This window comes from Plectrocnemia conspersa, unplaced genomic scaffold (assembly GCF_051122295.1).
Source record: "Plectrocnemia conspersa isolate PC_06_02 unplaced genomic scaffold, ASM5112229v1 ptg000014l, whole genome shotgun sequence".
In the NCBI taxonomy this organism is placed as follows: domain Eukaryota; kingdom Metazoa; phylum Arthropoda; class Insecta; order Trichoptera; family Polycentropodidae; genus Plectrocnemia; species Plectrocnemia conspersa.
This window is the reverse complement of record NW_028277178.1, coordinates 17,280,663-17,302,057: the sequence shown is the minus strand read 5'-3', so window position 1 is coordinate 17,302,057 and position 21,395 is coordinate 17,280,663. Positions and strand designations below refer to the sequence as shown.

Genomic DNA, 21,395 nt, shown 5'->3' with positions numbered 1-21,395 from the left:
TTTTATTATTTTTTTATACAAAGGATACGCAGTTTTTTAATTATAATATATTTTTTTAATTGTAGAGTTTTTTTATTCTCGAACAATTTGTATAATTATAATACTAGTAATATATATGTATGTATATATTCATGTTAATTCTCATAGTCTTCGATAAGTTTTCAAGGGCAAAATTAAAGAACAGACAAACGAGAGCATTGAATTGCTTTGAAAGTATTAGCAACATCTAAGAGCAAATTTGTATGCAAACATAGCATTCCACTATTTTAATTGTTATTTGACATAATAGTTAATGAGTTTGCATGGAACTCCGAGTTAATTCATTACTTCATTTATTTTTCCTCTATATACTATTTTGTAAGCCGCCTTGAAATCAATATATGATATTTAATTCAATAGCTCAATTTAAAGTAAAATTAGTACCAAAACCAAATTATATGTACCAAAATATAGATCGAAAAATGTATATTAAAATTATATCATAAGCATAGAAAGTAATAAACGTACTAAATATTTTTATTTTAATGTGAAAATGTCCATTCCTATTTTGTCTAACAAAAACGATCCTCGTTATTAACTATAGTTTATTATCGATTAATTAGAATAAAAAAAATCATTTTTAGCAGAATAATGTTTACGTTAAGAATTAGTGTAATGTTAAAATAAATTATGTAATTAATAATATAAAACACGCAAATGAATAACTACATCTATTGAGCCTTTAATACAGTTTTTTATGTTTTTATCATTACCCTAATCAAAAACAATTTAAGTTTTAATATTTATTATTTTTTAAGTATTTTGTCACACCATAAAAAGTTTTTTTATTAAAGACGGATTTGGATTACTTCTTAATACTAAAAATAATACGTGAGATTAGTAGTTATTAGTAATTAAAAAATATCATTGTTAATTTATGATCTGATATTAATTTAGATCATAAGTAATCCTATAATTTTTATTTGTATATATTATACAAAGCAATAATACAAAGAAACACTCAAAGTTATTTAATTAAATGTATTAAACAAAAGAAAAATTAAGCCTTAGAAATGTTGTGCTACACGATAAATTAAGGTATGTCACCATTACATATATCCACATCCTAGCTATGAATAATTTCACTTATAAATATCAAGCTAGTTAATTGCGTTGATGCAAGTCTTCGCTAAATCGTTTCCTAACTGCAAATTCTGCATTTGAAATAACATTGTTGCAAAAAATATTATCGAGAACGAATAATTTTATGAGAAAATTATTTTAGTTTCGTTATTCAATAATCAAAATTCAATTACTATTTTAGCATTATTATTTTACATTATCTTAAAACTGTATTATTATTAAAAAAAATAAAAATAAGTGAAAGTCATTAGTGGGAATCGAATGTGAACTTGACTCATATAACCAATTTGTGACTTGAACCTCGACTGGGAGCGTGGCGTCTCTTGTAATGCGGCTTCTCGCAGGTCTGAATCGGAGGATGCGTTGAGGGCGGGACCCCTGTGGGCGAGTGCGCCCATGTTGACCGGGCGTCCGCACTAAGCCCGCCATCGATATGGGGCGCCGCGGGGAGCCGCGGCACTCCAGGTCGGCTAAGGAGGGGCGAACCGGGCCAGGGGGGTAACCCAGCAGCCAAGAGTCCCCGTGGGGGGCAGTAGTGGGACAGCGCCTGGGAGTGGGCGCCCGCCCGCAGCCCGTCCAACACACGCAGACCCGATTCTTTTGCACTTTTTCACACCCTGAACCACTGGGAATGATTCTACTTTTTGTCACAATAAGAGTCAGTTGTAAGATTACTGCCATCCAATGAGATGATGTTTCAAATTTAAACCCAACAGGCAAATAACTTTGTCAAAGTTGCAGCAGTGGTACAACATAAGCGCCTGTCCAATAAACGCATACCCAATTCTTTTGCATATTTTCCCGTACCTTACCAATTTTAAACCGGACATTTTACACCGAACTAGGATAAAAGATGCAAACTTATGTTGCATTTACATCAAGTGATCAGACGATACCGGATTTGAGTTGTTCGTCCCGGACAGGGACGTAATATCAGCTTTTTCCAAGGAGGGAGCAAAAGTAAGTAAGTCAGTGGTCTTTTTTTTAATACTTCGATTTCATTAAGATTAATGGTACTACATTAAATGACATGCATTTTTCTGCCCAAATTAAGAGGGGAAAATGCTCCCACCTTCCCCCTCAAATGACGTTAGCTTAGATTCTGGGTACTTTTTGTCCTTTATTATTGACACGCGGATATAATTTATATTAAAATAATTTATTTTCGTATTTTGCTTAAATAGTATTTAATTAAAAAATAAAGTACTACTGAAATAAGTAAAGAGGGCGACGCTTACAAAATAATTGTACCAAGAAAAATAAAATAAGCTAGTCCTTCGGTCAGCCAGGGACACGGTCAATTGGGCGACGGCGATTGGGCGACGGTCAAATGGGCGATTCAAAATGGGCGATGGTCTTTTGGGCGACGGTCTTTTGGGCGATGCAATAATAATGCATTACAAATAAATGTGATGAAAATCATGATCTTATAATTAATTAAATAATTACCATAATTTAATAAATATTAAAATATATACATACATATACGTACATACGAAAATATAAGTAATATTTTTTAGAATAGAATTAAAAGATGAAAACATTATTCGGTCTAAGCAAAATATATTATACCTACATAAGATATAGTATGTATATATTTACTTATCATTTGTGCTTATTTAATCATTAAATATCACTTAAACAGTTTGATTTTTTTTATTCAAGAATTTAGGAGTGTTACCCGATATCATAAAACGCTTTAAATACACGGCTTAAGTCGGTAATTTTATTATAAATACCTACCTGATAAATGTTTATAGTGGGCCCTTACGCGAATTTTTTTAATGTTTTGAGCCTTGGAAACTACTGTGAGAACAAACTTTTGGAATTTCCAAAAATCGCATATTTTACAGTTATCTATTATAAATTAGATAGGATAGTTATATATAAATATAATAACACAGAACTAGCACTGATAAGTGTTTATCGTGGATTTTGCCCTTTATGCGATTTTTTTATGTTTTGAGACTTATAAATTACTGCGAGAACAATCTTTTCGAGTTTCCAAAAATCGCATATTTTACCGTTATCTATTTTAAACTGGATAGGGTAGTTATATATAAATATAATAGCCTAGAACTAGCGCTGATAAATGTTTATCGTGGATTTTGACATTAACGCGAATATTTTTTATGTTTTGCTCCCTGGAAATTAGTGTGAGAATAAACTTTGGGAATTCACAAAAATCGCATATTTTACAGTTATCTATTTAAAACTAGATAGGGTAGTTATATATAAATATAATAACCCATAACTAGCGCTCAGTATACTTTTGAATTTTTACTGAAAACGTTCGCAAAAAGTTTCGTTGCGTCTTTGAAAATTATTTTTGTCGTGGTTTTCAAACACTGTCACAGTGTCATTGTGTTTTTGGTAAAAAAATTCAGTACAGCAAGAAAATAAGTATGTGTCTTTTTATTCACATGTGGGTTATATTTTATGTGTTATTTATAGATAATTGTTTTTATAGATCATTGTTGAGAGCGACAAATTTGAGTTACCACAGTTTATATTCTTCATAAATAGATAATTCAGGCATATTAAGTCAAAAAGACAAGGAAAAATATGTTTAGAATGGATATCTTAATAAAAAGAATACACCAAAGAATTTTTATAAATGTTTTGAGGTACAATAGAAAAAATATCATAGAATATTTACGTGGTATTGCATATAATTATAATATGAGTTTAATATTTTGAAAATAAAATTGCTTTTCATTTAAAATACTTTTTCGTTTTAATGTATATTTTATTAATATTTACAATAAAGCAAAGCGTGCAAGTTTTTTTAAATTTCTGTCGCCCATATGACCGTCGCCCAAATAACCATCGCCCAATTGACCGTCGCCCAATTGACCAGAATCGCCCATTTGTCCGTCGCCCAATTGTCGCGTACCGGGTCAGCCACCCCGTGCATGTGGTCGGTGGTGCCGTCTTCGCGCATTCAACGAATAATAAAATATGGCTTCCTGTTCGGTATTATCATGTAAAAACGGGACACGGTCAATTGGGCGACGGCGATTGGGCGACGGTCAAATGGGCGATTCAAAATGGGCGACGGACAAATGGGCGATGGTCTTTTGGGCGACGGTCTTTTGGGCGATACAATAATAATGCATTACAAATAAATGTGATGCAAATCATGATCTTATAATTAATTAAATAATTAACATAATTTAATACATATTAAAATATATATATATATATATATATACATATACGTACATACGAAAATATAAGTAATATTTTTAGGAATAGATTTAAAAGATGAAAACATTATTCGGTCTAAACAAAATATAATATACCTACATAAGATATAGTATGTATTTACTTATCATTTGTGCTTAATTAATCTAAAAATATCACTTAAACAGTTTTATTTTTTTATTCAAGAATTTAAGAGTTACCCGATATCATAAAACACTTAAAGCACACGACTTAAGTCGGTAATTTTATTATAAATACCTACCTGATAAATGTTTATAGTGGGCCCTTACGCGAATTTTTTTTATGTTTTGAGCCTTGGAAACTACTGTGAGAACAAACTTTTGGAATTTCCAAGAATCGCATGTTTTGTAGTTATCTATTTTAAATTAGATAGGATAGTTATATATAAATATAATAACACAGAACTAACGCTGATAAGTGTTTATCGTGGATTTTACCCTTTACGCGATTTTTTTATGTTTTGAGACTTATAAATTACTGTGAGAACAATCTTTTGGAATTTCCAAAAATCGCATATTTTACCGTTATCTATTTTAAACTGGATAGGGTAGTTATATATAAATATAATAACCTATAACTAGCGCTGATAAATGTTTATCGTGGATTTTGCCCTTAACGCGAATTTTTTTTATGTTTTGCGCCTTGGAAATTAGTGTGAGAATAAGCTTTGGGAATTCACAAAAATCGCATATTTTACAGTTATCTATTTAAAACTAGATAGGGTAATTTTATATAAATATAATAACCCATAACTAGCGCTCAGTATACTTTTGAATTTTTACTGAAAACGTTCGCAAAAAGTTTTGTTGCGTCTTTAAAAATTATTTTTGTCGTGGTTTTAAAACACTTTGTCACAGTGTCATTGTGTTTTTGGTAAAAAAATTCAGTACAGCAAGAAAGTAAGTACGTGTCTTTTTATTCACATGTGGGTTATATTTTATGTGTTATTTATAGATAATTGTTTTTTATAGATCATTGTTGAGAGCGACTAATTTGAGTTAGCACAGTTTATATTCTTCATAAATGGATAATTCAGACATATTAAGTCAAAAAGACAAGGAAAAATATTTTTGGAATGGATGTCTTTATGAAAAGAATAGACCAAAGAATTTTTATAGAAGTTTTGAGGTACAATAGAAAAAATATCATAGAATATTTACGTGGTATTGCATATAATTATAATATGAGTTAATAATTTAAAAATAAAATTGTTTTTCATTTAATATACATTTTCGTTTTAATGTATATTTTATTAATATTCATAATAAAGCAAAGCGTGCAAGTTTTTTTAATTTCTGTCGCCCATATGACCGTCGCCCAAATAACCATCGCCCAATTGACCGTCGCCCAATTGACCGGAATCGCCCATTTGTCCGTCGCCCAATTGTCGCGTACCGTGTAAAAACAGTACAAAACAGCAGAGGAAATGCAATTTATCATTTCACAAGCTACATCATGCATTTATTTGTGTTATTTTAATATTTTTTTATTAAAAGTGACGCGTGCAAAACACGTCATTATACACTTGCCAATTAGGCTACGCATTCCATACTTGGAGCTTATATTTAATTTATATTCAAATTGAGTGATGAAAATAATTTTTCATTAGTAAATATTTTTCTCACATATTAAGGTTAGTAATATTATATACGTTTCTTAGATTTTATTTAGACGGGGATTGCTTATCAATTGCAAAAGAAGCACTAGTTATTGTATGTATAAACGGTAGCTAGAAATTACCGGTAGCATATTTTTTATTAGATGGGATATCAGGCACACAAAATGCTAATTTATTACAATTACGTTTAAAAAAAGTACACGAATGAAATATAGATGTGGTTTCTGTAACATTTGACGGTTGTCCTATTAACTTTTCTATGATTAAAAATATGGGCTGTAATTTACAATATAATAATCTTAAAACTACTTTCCCGCATTGATGCACTCAGAAACCCGTAGCAGTTTTTTTTAGATCCGTGTCACTTGCTTAAATTAATTAAGAATTCGTTGAAATCCAAACAAATATTTAGGAATAGTTTGGGTAATAATATTAAATGGAATTTTATAATAAAACTTCATCAATTACAGGAGAAAGAAAACTTGCACTTTGCTAACAAATTATCGCGAAAACACATTTACTTTCACAACCATAAAATGAAATTAGCTACTCAGCTTCTTAGTAATAGTGTAGCAGATATGTTAGAATTTTGTAAAAAAAATGCTTAGAAAGCTTTAATGATTGCATAGGGACGGTAACCTTCATACGTGCAATAAATAATTTATTCGATATTTTAAATTAAAAATATATAAACCAGTTCAACTTTAAGAAACCTCTATGTAAAGCAAACCATTTAGAGATATTTTGAATATGTTAAAAAATACATTCTTTCTCTTCACCATAATGGCGAAAGAGTGGTTTCTAGTAGAATAAAAAATATTTTTTAGGATTCTTAATTTGCATGGATAGTGCTAAACACTGATATATGTTTGGTAGAACAAGAAGGGGTATTAAATTATATACTATTTTATAAAAGTAATAAGTCAAGATCATATAGAACTTATTTGATAATATTAGATCTAGACAAAAAAAGTAGAATCATTCCCAGTGGTTCAGGGTGTGAAAAAGTGCAAAAGAATCGGGTCTGCGTGTGTTGGACGGGCTGCGGGCGGGCGCCCACTCCCAGGCGCTGTCCCACTACTGCCCCCCACGGGGACTCTTGGCTGCTGGGTTACCCCCCTGGCCCGGTTCGCCCCTCCTTAGCCGACCTGGAGTGCCGCGGCTCCCCGCGGCGCCCCATATCGATGGCGGGCTTAGTGCGGACGCCCGGTCAACATGGGCGCACTCGCCCACAGGGGTCCCGCCCTCAACGCATCCTCCGATTCAGACCTGCGAGAAGCCGCATTACAAGAGACGCCACGCTCCCAGTCGAGGTTCAAGTCACAAATTGGATATATGAGTCTAGATATGCGCTCAATTTCAACTCAAATTTTTAAATTTTATTTTTTTTATTCTAATTATAAAAATATATTTTTTAAATCGATTCAAAATTAATTTTCTAACAAAAGTGTTCCCGTTTTTTAATTATAAATTAAATAAGTATATTATTAAAATATAATTCTTAAATTGTATTGACATCTATCGGTAGATGGTAAGCGGCAATATGACACGTGTGAGCAAAGAATTGAACCTTTTTATTTTATATACTAAGTAAATTTAATAATAATTTTATTACATAAATAATTATTGAAAAAAAACTTTTATATTGTTTTTTAATTTCTTTTACTTCACCATATTACAATTTTGCTACCATGAGACTTAGATGAAGTCATCTAGTTTTCATTCCTATATGATATTTCATGTACATTTTGATACTTCCCCCCTCCCCAAAATTATGCATTTAAGCTGACTAGATGTGCTCCTCAAACAAAAATTTCCAAGATGGTCCTTAAACAAAAATTTTCAAAATGGCCTTTTATTTATTTTAGCTCATGCAGTAGTTTTTCCTCTTCGAACAAAAATTTAACATTGACTTTTTATTTTAAGTGTCTTCCTTTGATATTTTCAAAATCTAGTCATCTGAATTGTACAGAAGGGCAATGTGCCAAGTTTAATATTAAAAATTATAGAGGGCTACTCGCTGGGAGAGCCGTGTTAGTAGTTTTTCTACAAATCTCTGAGATGGCCCAAGCTGAGTGGTTATTACACTTACGGTATGTATGACATAGTACAGTGTCTCAAGTCAGTATTATTAGCAAAGTGATATAAAGTCAAATAATACATATATTTTAAGAGCAACATCTTCCATGAAAACCTGTTTGAAGTTTGTCAATTCCTACAGAGATAATAGGAATTAATTAACAAATATTGTTATGGAAGTGCTGTCTTCATTACAAAGCATATCACCGAAAGCATGGATGTTGAAGGTTTCTTTACGAATTCACTATGAAAACGCTCTAAAAAAATATGTTTGATTACGAGGTATTTACTAACCCTGAAGAGGTGTTCAAGAGTTTTGATTTATACTTTTATATATACTAGATGTCTGTCTATGTAGGAGTGTTTCGACCAACTTTAATATTTCATAGAATTATGGGAACTTATGTGCGTCAAAGTGCTGTATGGATTTTTAGATATGAATAACAACACTACCACAGGACAAAGGTATAACTCCTCATAAGCTATCACTGAATCAACACACATCGTAGATCCGTAGAAGATTATTTACAACAGGATTTTACAAACTTTCCCTACGATGAAAAACTTCAAAATTACAGAAATTAACTAACATTTTGGTTATTTTTTAAAGTTGGTAAAACCACCTAATGCTAATCTCTGCATCCTTTGAGAGATTCCACGAAATTATTGGGCGGAGCTAAAATAAATGTTTATCTCATATCACTCTTTATGTGGCATGTGATCCAAATGTAATATCGTGCGTCTTTGTTCTTAGTATATTTTACAAAGTATAGTTTATTTGAAGCTTTTTTAGTGAGGTTTATATTCATTTTTTAACGGAAAATTACTCAATTTTCAAAGATAGGTTGATAAATGCTAGTATACAGTACTCTAAGCAATATATGTATAACTTTCCACAGGAATACAGCAAATCATAACCTAAAGCTCTTATTAAAAATCACTGGGATAAGAGAAAGTATAATAGCGGAACTCCCTCATATTGAAGTATCTTAGAAATCTTTTTTGTTATAAAAGAATATTTGACCTTACATGGTCTCTAAATTAAGGTAATATTCATTCTATCGAAATTGCATAAAGAAGGAAGAACAAGTTTCTATTTTGTCAACTATTTTCTGATACTCTTAAAGGAAAACTATGAATTCAACTATATAAACATTTTTAACAAATTAAAATGTCTTTCTTTAACCCTTTAATGTATATTTACTAATTTATTAGTATTATACCCCTGGGAGTAAGTTAATTTTTTTGTATTTTTTCATAATTATTTCTGTTGTTACTTATTTTATATTGTATTTGCAGTAAATTATAGAAAAAAATCAGGTATTCCCATAATTTCTGTAATTTATTTTACATATTTTTTTGTGTATTATTTGGCTTTTGTGGGTTGTTTTTTATCAATACAGAGGCTTTCAATATTTTTTATAAAATAATTATATTTTTTTTTGCTATGTTCATTTATTTTGTACTCAATTTATTGCTATTATTTTCTATTAAAATCATTTACATTAAATCAAATTTTAAGAAAACGTTTTAAAAATATAATGATTTTTTTAGTTATATATGTATATATAAGACTATCTGGGGTACCTCAAACAGTGAAGTATCGACTATGATTTTTAAAATTTAAATTTTTTGCAAAACGCTGTAGGGTGTTAGCTTCAGTGGCAAGTAATATTCATACCAGACATATTTTTTTATTATGTAATATTTCGGTATTTAGATAATGATTCAAAAAGTTCGACAACCAAAGGAGTAAGGAACAAAATAATGACAACTAATATTTCCAGCAAAATTTCCCAAAAATTTTTTTTTTTAATAATTTCTTTAAAAATATTGAGAGAAATCGTCATTAAAAATAATATACAAATAGGTAGGATTCTTAAAACACATACTATGTGTAAAGTGGATTTTAAGTATGCACCTGCTAGCCCCTTCAATAAACAACAGTTTGGGTGAGTTTTAAAGTAAATATTTCTATGCAACATGACAGGCGTTAGCCCAATGCGTTACAACGGGGTAAACACAATCAACGACTACTTAGCAAGTAGTGAAACACCAGAAATAAATCACAGTTTGTAAATCAGTGACATTTATTTTATTAATTATAAATTATTATGAACGACCTAGCACGATATTTATCCGTGAGAATAAAAAAATGTAGTTAAACGATGCAATTTTAGTCTATGGCTTTACAAAATAGGGTGGACATCTCCTTCGGCTTAATTGATCAAAATCATTTTGCCCAAGATTCGTCAGAGCTGATAGACATAATATATAAAAAGCCTTTAAAAACACGCCAGACACTTTAATTCAAGCCGCTCCCTAGACATCATTACTTTATTTCTGATTAAAATTCATTCAAATTTATTATATACATATCTATTATTTTGGTTTATTTGCTAAGCATCAATTACTTTGTGCAATAATAAAAGAAGACATCAACGAAGCTTTTCATTCAATAATCATAATATGATTTATAACTAGAAGGATTATGATTTTATTAGATACCAACATCGGATGTATCTCTATAAAATAATTAGTAATTGCCGTACACTAACCGGACCAGTCAGTGGTTAACTGAAGAAGTTACGCATCGGTAGGCAAGACATTTGGTAACGAGAATGCAACAAACCCTCAGTCAGAGGCGGTACGCGGTAGCTATCGGACGCGGTGCGCTTTTTACTTATATACACACGCACGTGTTTATAATAATAAAAACATATATAGAATAAAAAGTGACTTGAATATCTATATTATTCATACTATAAGTAAAATAAGGTTTTGGATAAAATATTGTGTAGTTTTTTACTAAAAGGTAAGTGTAAATAATTTTATGGTAACCCTTATTATAATAATGAATGTTTATTCTAGAATCGATTACAATTTACTAGAATTGTAGTTTAAATAAAATTATATGTCATGAGAGAAAGGGATTTGAATGCTTAAATATTCATAGAAATTCATATCAACATTTCACTCACTTATTGGAAAAAAATGTTAATTAAAAACTATGTTCATATATACGATCTGGTGTAATATGTGACTACGTCTTTTTATTTGTATCTTTAATAATTATGATATAATATGTCAATGGAGATATTATTTTCATTGGGTCTACTTTTCTAATAATCATTCAGTAATTAAGATTAACATTAGTAGTAGCTGGAAGATCAGTAATTTAAACTAAACACTAAAGATGTGGTTATTTATTACTACTACGTTTAAAATAAACGTTAAGATATGTTCAATAACTAAAAAAATAACAATCAGTATGAAAAGTTTAATTTTCTATTTGGAACAATTGTGTTTGAGTAATACTTTATACAATATTTTTTTATGAGTAAATTATTTTAAAATATGGAATTAATTACTTATTAAATATATAATATATATTTATTATAGTCAAATGTGTTACAACATAAACGAAGTTATGGCTGAGTTTTTAATATTATCATTTAAAATTATTATAATAATTATGGGAAATGATTAATGAAATAATCTAAATATATAAAGAACCCAACAATTTAATACCTAAATTAAGATATATAATAGAAACATTTTAAAATTGTTTTATATATTTATTACTAATATATTTACTTTTTAATTTAAACCATCAATGTTTTATTTTCGATTTTATTACTTAACTTTTAAACATGCAATACATAATAATGATAAAAGTTCATTCGTTTACGGTTGCTTGCTAACAATTACAATAAAACGCAGAACCATTAAAGCGCGACATTTCTTTAAAACTTTGTGACACAAGAATCAAGAAATGCTCGCATTAAAAAAATAAAAGTTGATTGATACATACTTTTTATAAAGCTAACAATGAGAAACGGAAAAGGCGATAAGGCATAAAAATAGACTTAACACTTATTTTATAAATTGCATGCTAACTTTTATTGTTTAACGCGTTCAATTCTATAGAAGATCACGGAAATTGCTATATGAAATAATGCACGAATGTGTGAAACACACAATCATTTATAAAATACCTGTCGATTTTTGCCCATTAATAACAATAATGATAATATATTATTTATATCAATCGGTGTATTCTTGAGTTACAGTTTGCCAAGATATCGAATGTTTAGAGTGATATTCCAGTTTCGTATGTGCGAAAGTGTTATGCAAATTGTTCTATATGCTGAATGCATTTGTGAGAGTTCGTTTCGTAAGAGCACAAAGAGTTTTTGCCCTTGAAAGCCCTACGGTTGGTTGACTTTTGCCCGCATCGGGGGCGAGGGACACTGACACGAGAGGTCAAAAAATTATTGTTATCCGGCCGTAGTTAAAACAAGTTGTAGTTGTATTTTAATTTGATAATATCGACACTTTGGCAATTTTTCCATAAAATCATAATCAGCAATTTAAAATACTATATATAAGTGAATGAAGGCATCCCCTGGGAGAGGGGACAAAATCCCGGAGCCCGTTCTCCTTAAGGTCCGACTCAAAAAAAGTAATAACCGACCTCAAATAATGAATCTGAAGTAAAATAAAGTTGTTTGAGATGTATGTACTGATGAATAAATATAAGGAGCGGAACATTGCCTTCAAAAGCGCCCACTTTCTAGGTAGTACTTTCACAATAAACATTATTATTCAAAGGGACAGATTGTAAGTTTTTTGACGCGGCTCCGTTTGTGTTAAATATTGTTTGCTTTGCAAATTATTTTTGCTTTGCTTTGCAAATTATTGTTGACTTTATTGCTTATTGAATTTTTTTTAAATATTAGACATGAAAGGAAATCTTCAACGAATGTAAATTAGTAGCAGTAAATTTAGGTATTCGATCTGAAAATTCAAATCGAATACCTTAGGAAGAAGCAAAGAAATAACGAAAAATCAACAATAGAACCAGCTGAATTATATAAATTTTATGTTTTTATAGATTGTATTATCGATATTTTGACAACTGGATTTAATACAGCAAAATAAATAATACATTCAGTTTCAAGTGGTTATTTCTAAAAGAAAATCTATAAAAAACAGTCTCGAATCTATCCCGAAAATATTTTTTTTAAATATGTCATTTCAGTAAAATCATATCGGAAGTAGCTCGGTAACGACGGCGACGGCACGATTTTATTGCTTTTGACGTGGAGTTTTAACTTCTGAGAAAGGATAATTGTTTTTTGCACTATCCTATTTGGCAAAATTCTGTTTAGATGTGCTTTATTCGATTCTCACTCGTAATATTGTTATAAAAAGTCTTAATTCACCGCGATGGCATGTTTTTTTTATTTTGACCCGGAATGAAAATTCACTATATGGCAACACTGAGCAGCAAAGAAAACACGACTAATTATCATATAAATATTAGGCGTAGATTTTTTAATAATTTTAATCCATAATTAAAATATTTCAAATATAATATATATTATAAAATATTTTTAATGCATAATTAAATATATTTATTTGAAGCTTAAAAAGGGTTAACTCGTACCTATTTATTTTTATTCAATAAATTATTTAACGATGTTAAAAAAATATAAAATGCCATTTTTGTCATGAGGCCCGGAATCATTGTTTTCCAGAATCATTCCCAGGCGGCCCTGGGTGTATGTATATTTTATCGAGGAGTTTATTCATTATCACATTTCCTTTAGGTTGTGTTCTTCGTCGTGTTCCGCATGACTAAGGATCGTGAGCCATTATAACATTATTTTAAATAGCATAATTACGATACATCTATATAGTTGGCATGTGAATGTTATTTCATAAATATATAAATATTTTTTAGAAGATCATAGTTGAATAGATAAAATATTTATTAAAGCTATTGATTTGCTAAGTTAAAAGTCCTAATCTAATCTGCACAGTACGACTTTTAGTTAATAATCATTAACGGTCAGTAACGTTTTGGTAAACGGTTAATGAAGCTTTTATTGCGCCTATTAATCGGTTATAGCGACAATAACAAAACTAATTTATTTTTTCATTACATAAACTTTTCAAGAGATTTATATATGATTTTTGTATTAATAAACAAAACGCTTGAACAATTACTAAATGAGCTTATAAATTAATATGTTCAAGATTATACTCACAAAAATCGCGGACTGTGGTTAGGAACCAAAAAATATATATTCTACCTTTCAAGAACAATAATGAAAAATTTAATTATTTAGGTAAAATTTGGCTTTAATACTCTTCCTGCTGAAATATCGCTGAACAAAATAAGTTTGACCTTAAAGGCTACTTATCAAACGTATGTTCCTATAAACATAGTATTAACGAAACATTATTAATTATCAATAAAAATATCAATAATGCCCATTGACATGAGCTAATAATTGGAAGAAAAAACTACATATTAATTACTAATAAATTTGAAAAAAATAGAACCCAAAGTTTTTAAAAATGGCTCTAAAATAGACTGAAACGATAATCTTTTTGTGTAAGTACCGCCCTAAAAGTCTTAGTATTTCCAAATAAACGATTAAATTTGTCCATGACATTTCTCGCGTGTTAATCTTCTCAAAGATCTGATTTAGCCCAATTCTAGCGAGATTTAATCGTTTCCAAAACCGAGACGCGTTTGGACACGTATGCGCGTGTGCGCTGTTACTGTTTTTAATTTGGAAAGTATGGAAAAATGGTTCGTTTTTTTCCCATCGCCGTCGAACAATGCAAAGCGATTTCGACACGCGCACTCAACGGACTCTAGCCACAGATGTAGACGAATTAAATTATTCCATTACACCCAATTTGCTTTTACTCTCAACTTTATGCTATATACACTTTTATAGTATATGTATAATAATAAAATCATTAAATTGTAATCGAAGGATTTGCTCTAGATCGCGTTTAGGAGACGGTAGATGTGTAGTGGTGTTGAAACTCTGCAATACCATAAATGAAACACAATGGCCCTGCGGAAAATTGGGTCGACATATTTAATTACACAGATTTTTCCCAACTGTTTGGCAAGGTAATGTGAGGCGATTAAATTAATTTGCATTAAAAGCGAAAATTTACATATTTAGTAAGCTATTAATTCTAATTAACATTAAACGACTCTAACAATCGAATTTAATGCTCTATAATATTTAATTAAAGCAATCGTTCCTTCCTATTTGTGTATAAAGAATCAGTTTCATTTAAATTGACGTTGAAAAATAAATTATAATAATACAACTTTGAGTAGATTATTTTCCTCTGTTTGCCCTTCTCTATCTGCCTGCCCGTCTCCTGTGTATGACCAAGTGTCGCATCTTATAAATTGCTATTAATGAATCGCAAATTATGATGTTAGTGGGCCAATTGCATCGCTTTACAGACATACCTACGAAATATATTTACTCCTTTAAAGTGAAACTTCCAGATGGCCATTTCGGCGATCGTTAACATAAGGGCAAAATAACAATAGTCCTTTTGCATTTTCCATTATGCATCCTTTCCAAACAAAGATTAGTTTTTTCGGGTGCTTACGAGTGATTGTGTGCTAATAGGTGTTCCGTGAAATAATAACAGCTAATAACGCAATTTTTAAGTATTTCATTTGTTCAAAATGGTTATTAGAATGACTTCTAAGTTAATTGTGTAGATGGTTGGAACCTCCACAATAGAAATTGAAATAAAATTATTAACAAAATATTGTATTTTTTGCCATTAATGTGGATATTAAGAAATTAGAGGACACTGTATTTTCTATGTTTTTAATTATATTGACATGCAGTTTATTTGTCAGCAGGGGCGTATATTCAGGGTGTGCTAGGTGTGCGGCGCACACCCGCAAAACCATCTAAAATATAAATTTAGAAATTTAGAAAATTTAGGGCATAAAGCGACATCATTTTGCATACAGTAGTATGCAAAATTATAAAATTTTAATATGCAGTGTATAGTATGCATTGGTATTTGTCATTCGCTCTGAAAGTTTCCGCGCGACCGACACGCTATGTATTACACATGTGGCGCGCCGACCTTGAGTGCGGCGGCTGACTAAAGTAAATTGTTCCGAGATTTAACGGCTGAAGTCGATCTGTCGGCTGGCAGCGCTCAGTAGTAAAATTGGTCTCGAATTTGGTGCGCGTACTTCAAAAACTCTTGCGTCCGTCGCTGCTTTTTTATTACATTATATCACAATAACAGGTCACTCATTTTTTATATTTTGGCGTAAAATAGTTTATTATCTTATTTACATATGATCAATATTTAATTTTCTATTCTAGATTATATTTTTTTATTTACCCCAATAATGATGAAGAATACTGTTGAAGATATTCTGAATAATCCATTTTCAAAAAGAAGTTATGAAATTAAATTGAAGATAATCAAAATTGCCAAACCACGTCCACCTCTTCCCAATTTATTTATGGTTTGCAAGCCAAAGTACTCGAAGTTTATCCATTCGCCATTTTTACACACTGCTATGCTCATATGTTGAATTTAACATTACAACAAGGTCTTTCCAATATAAAAGTGTGCAAATCATTATTTCAAACTTTAAATGGATTGTCTGCATTCTTTTCGAGATCTTCCAAACGAATAAATGCTTTACAAGAGCTTGTAGGCAGAAGACTTCCTTCTGTTACACCTACAAGATGAAATTATACATCACGGTTAAGTAACACAGTGCAAAAATACAGAAATGAATTTACGGACTTTTTTCGAGACGTCGTGAAAAATTGTGAACTATGGGACCCCGACACTGTAATAAAAGCACGAGGTTTTCTTAGCTTTTTGGAAGATTTTGAAACAAGAAAACTTCTCCACATATTTTCAAACCTTTTTGGAAAAACTGATGTGTTATACAACATTTTACAATCCAAATCTTTTGACATATTATATTGCTGTGAGAAAGCTACCGAAATTTTGCAACAACTCAGACATGAACAGGAAAATAATTATGAAACATTATGGGATTCTTATGTAACGGAAGAAAATTATCCAAGACTTAGTAATGATTTGCTTGTTGAAGAAAAGCACGCGTTTTGCCAACTATTTAATACAATAGTTGATAATATATGTAAGCAAATTGAAAACCGTTTTTCTTCAATGTCCAAATTGGAATATTTTCACTTTCTGAAGAAAGAAAAATATGAGCAATATAAAGGAAAATTTCCAAATGAATTACTTACCAAACTGCAACAATTCTATGGAACATTATTTGATTATATAAGTTTAAAAAATGAGCTTGCTGTTCTTTATCATTTGTCTGAATTTGCAGAGAAATCTGTTCATGAGCTTGTACAATTTATGAACACAAATAATCTTGAGTCAGGTTTTCAGGAAATAGATAAATTAGGCAAACTAATATTAACTCTTCCAAGTAGTACTGCTTCAGCAGAACGTTCATTTTCTGCTCTGAAACGAATTAATAATTGTTATCGAAGTACCCAAGGCCAAGAAAGGCTATGTGGCCTTAGCTTGATTTTAATAGAAAAAGGGATCCTTATGGATATTAAAAAGAAGAGCACTTTTTATGACAGCGTGATAGAAAAATTTATGATTAAAGAAAGAAGATTAGATTTTATATATAAATAATTATAAGTTTATGTTAATTGGAAATTTGATATTTTTATATAATAATATTTTAGATTAGGTTTGATGTTTATTTATTTATTTATATATGGGAAAAAGCTGTAAGGCAGTTTAGGCATGCCAAAACCTCGGCTAATAAAAATGAAAAAATGTACGTTTTTTTAAATTTTTTATAGCACACCCAATATTAACACCCACCGTACGCCACTGTTTGTCAGCCTGATCAGCTATATTTTTTTTAAATGGCAGCTTATATAAATTTGAAAATTTCGTAACTCTGATAAAAAAATTGTACTTATTTTGAAACTTGGCCCTTTTTGATAAAAATGTTTTTTCAAGCCAACTCTTTTTTCTGTATAGAGAAGCTAATACAAATCCACATTATTTATATTGTATTTTAAATCCGGTATAAACTAAATATATTTTTAAAAAAAATTGAGAATTTGATGATTTTTATACATATTTTGATGTGTTTTACAATTTGAATCGATAAAATCAATTGCGTCTTTCGTTTTCAAGCGCGCTAATACCCGGGACTCCCCAACGTCAGGTTTGCTCACATTTGACAGTTTCGTGATCTGTCAAGCGCGCGCCGGGATACAGCTTAGTGCGATCAAATAAACATTTAAATATGTTATATTCACAGCATTTTTCTTATAAAGTGTTAGTTGGAGATGATTCAAAATGGTGTAGAACTTTGAATTATAAACAAATAAACAAAAGTTTAAATTATGAGTGCCAGAAAGTGTTTGGTTGTATGAATAATATATCACGGTTATTCTAACAAAATTACTATTGACTTTCTAGGATCTAATATTAAGAGATTTGGCAATTAAAGACATTCATGCCAAAGTTAATTAAACATATTACAATGGTAGTAATAATGAAAAATCTCATATTAGTGTAAACAAAAGTTACATTTTATATTTATAAAGTATCGTTTACGGTTAATTTTCAGAAGCAATGGGACATCTAATAACATTTACGTATGGCAAACAATTAAAATACGACGTACAACTTATCAGTTTAAGAAGTGATGCCAATCTACGTGTTTAACGTGAAATTGCTGTCAATTTTGTTCTTCGGTTGTCGTTTAAATTTAATTTATGGATTATATTAGTAGTAATAATGTGTTCAATCTTTAACTCTTGATAATGTCTTATGGTTCTTGATTATTTTTCAGAAACAATGATAGAACAATTTGATGACCTATATGGCTGCAACGTAGAATTGGTATATATATAACCAAAGAGTGAATCTTCTCATGTTGAAGTCACTGTCAACAAGTATTGTCTTTTTATAAAGAACATACTACATAAGTTTGATGTAACTAAATAGCTTGAATTTGGCTATTCATAAAGAGGAATGATGACACAGAACAAAAATTGATTAAAAACCATGACGTATACATATTTTTCCACATCGGAATTAAAAATAAGCCACTCTTAGCTATTTTGGTTATCGATTATTCCAGGTATGTAATCACATATTTATAATCATTGTAAAATGTCGTCTATTAGATAACATCCAAGAAAGTACACATGTATATTGCGAGTCGCTACTCGGAACGGAACGATCTAGGTGTTTTTTTTTTGTTGCAATAATGGTTTTGATTTATTTTGCTGTAACCAAGCTTTTTCAGCCAAATAACCGACTGCATCACAATCATTGTCACGCGATTGTCGTAACAGATAGTATCCCCAAATATCAATAGATAAAGAAATACGTTTTATTAGCATTTATACGGTTTGATCAACGTTAACCTCAATCTTCATACGTACCAAGTATATATTACATGTTCACGTTTAAAATCTACCTGGGTAGGTTTTAAACGTTCAGTCTAATCTAACGTATGTGTGAAATAAATCGGAAGCAATGATAATGTTTATGTATTATAAAAGGAAAAACTCACTTTTCGGTCTCGTAGCCCGTCGCTAGGAATTCAAAATTTGAAGATTTCATTATGAAGATTGTTTATCTAGTTTAATCAATGTATTCTTCTAATCCTCAACACATTATGTATATATTTAATTTTAATAGTTATAACACACCTAGTTAATTTGTAATCTAAATTTATATTCAGTCAAATGACGAATTAATGAAAATTATTGTCACGTAGCAAAATTTTATTATTAAATAATAATTATTTAAAACTGTTGTCACGGTACTATCGGCCATCTTGTTTTATATTTGAATGCTTATTTTTCATTGGTCGAAACAACAGAACGCATTACCGGTGCCTCGGAAAGCAATGAAGCAAATTCAATTTTAATTTTATTATTATTTATTATTATAATTAAATACATTTCCTTTGTATACGTGTATATTTACACCGTTCATACAAAGCGATGCGATTTACAGAGTAGAGAATTGAACGGAGGTTTCATTTTAAGTTATGCGATTTTTTTCATAAAAATATTAATTTTGCTATATCTGTGTTAGTTTTCTGTTATTTCGTATAATTTTTTAAATTTACGGATATTGGTAACATAAATAATAATGTGGTTATTTACTATTTATAGCTAGATTTCGTGCTATGAATAATAAATAACCAGATTATTATTTATATGTAAATATATGTATGTGCTAAATTAAAATCAGTTATTTAGTTTGCAATTGAAAATACATATTTTTTGTTATAGTAGATTTTATATTATAATTTATACACCTGACTCATTTAATATGATTAGAAGTTAGTGCATAATTTAACATATAAAACAAATTATTAAATCTTAGTGGTAAAAAATTATTTCAATCAAAGCGAAATAAAAATATACTTACGCGTTAAACCTTAACATTAAAAAGAAACATACATGATAAAAAAAACTAATAATAATAATAATCGTAGATGTGTGAGTTGGTAAGTAGAAAGCGATTCATTAGACACCCGTAAATGTCAAAGATGGGTTAAACGATTACGATATTAAGATTAGTCCTGGAAGTGAAAGACCAGAAAAAATAGATTATGATGTCCTGGCTGCAGAACTAGAAGAAAATCATTCTCAAACTATTAGTCAGCTGGCCGAGAAGCTAAACCAGTTAAGATTTAACGGTGCACAGACACATTCAAAATATTGGGAAGGCTTGGAAACAAGGTGTATAGACTTAACACGAATTGTGCGAAGAACGCAAGTAGGTACGTATCTACATATCCTCATATAGAGCTTTTGGATATTGAAGCTGAGTCGCTTTTTCTTGATCATTTGATAACTGGAGATGAGAAAGGGGGGTTGAACGATAACAATCGATAGTGGTTATCCAAAGGTTATATAGCAAAACCTATCATGAAGCCCAGGCACACTGTAAAAAAAGTTATTTTGTGTGTATGGTGGGATTACAAAGGGACTGTACAATTTGAAACTTTTAAACATAACCTGGCCAGGTTTAGAGTTTCGAATTGTACAATATTGCTTTCTTATTGGAAAATTTTGTGTTCTTAGTTTAAAAATCTATAATGGTAATCTAGAGCTTAATATAATAAATATGTATAATATTTGATTATAATGAATAAAATACATGTTTTTCTCAAAGCTTATAGTTTAATAAAATCATTTATGTATTTTATATGTAGTATTATTTATATTTTTCTATTATTTTACTGAGAAAATGACATTATTTAATACTTTTATATATTAATTAAAATCTATATTATTTTTTAGTACTAAATCATATACACAACATTTTGTATATGCCGATTTAACACTCCAATTACTAATTTTAATTGAGTTAAAGCAAGCATACTACTTTATTTAATTACACATAAAAGTTATGTTCTACATTTATATACACACATTTTAACTGTTATATTTTCTTACAAAAATAATAATTAGGCCATACGAGGAATATAAGCCAT

General features: G+C 29.9%; 1 protein-coding gene and 2 non-coding genes across 3 annotated transcripts in view; 2 read left to right on the top strand and 1 right to left on the bottom strand.

Moving 5' to 3' along the window:
- The first annotated feature begins 1,426 nt into the window (after positions 1–1,426).
- On the top strand, positions 1,427–1,723 carry LOC148226395 (signal recognition particle RNA). The gene has a single exon (XR_015812416.1).
- A 5,257-nt stretch (positions 1,724–6,980) lies between these two features.
- Positions 6,981–7,277, bottom strand: LOC148226394 (signal recognition particle RNA). The gene has a single exon (XR_015812415.1).
- A 3,405-nt stretch (positions 7,278–10,682) lies between these two features.
- Positions 10,683–21,395, top strand: part of Cad88C (cadherin 88C) — a 40,871-nt gene continuing 30,158 nt past the window's right edge. Inside the window, exon 1 of the mRNA XM_088204905.1 lies at positions 10,683–10,862. The gene's annotated coding sequence lies outside the window, so the exon portion shown is untranslated. The remainder of the gene's footprint in view (positions 10,863–21,395) is intronic.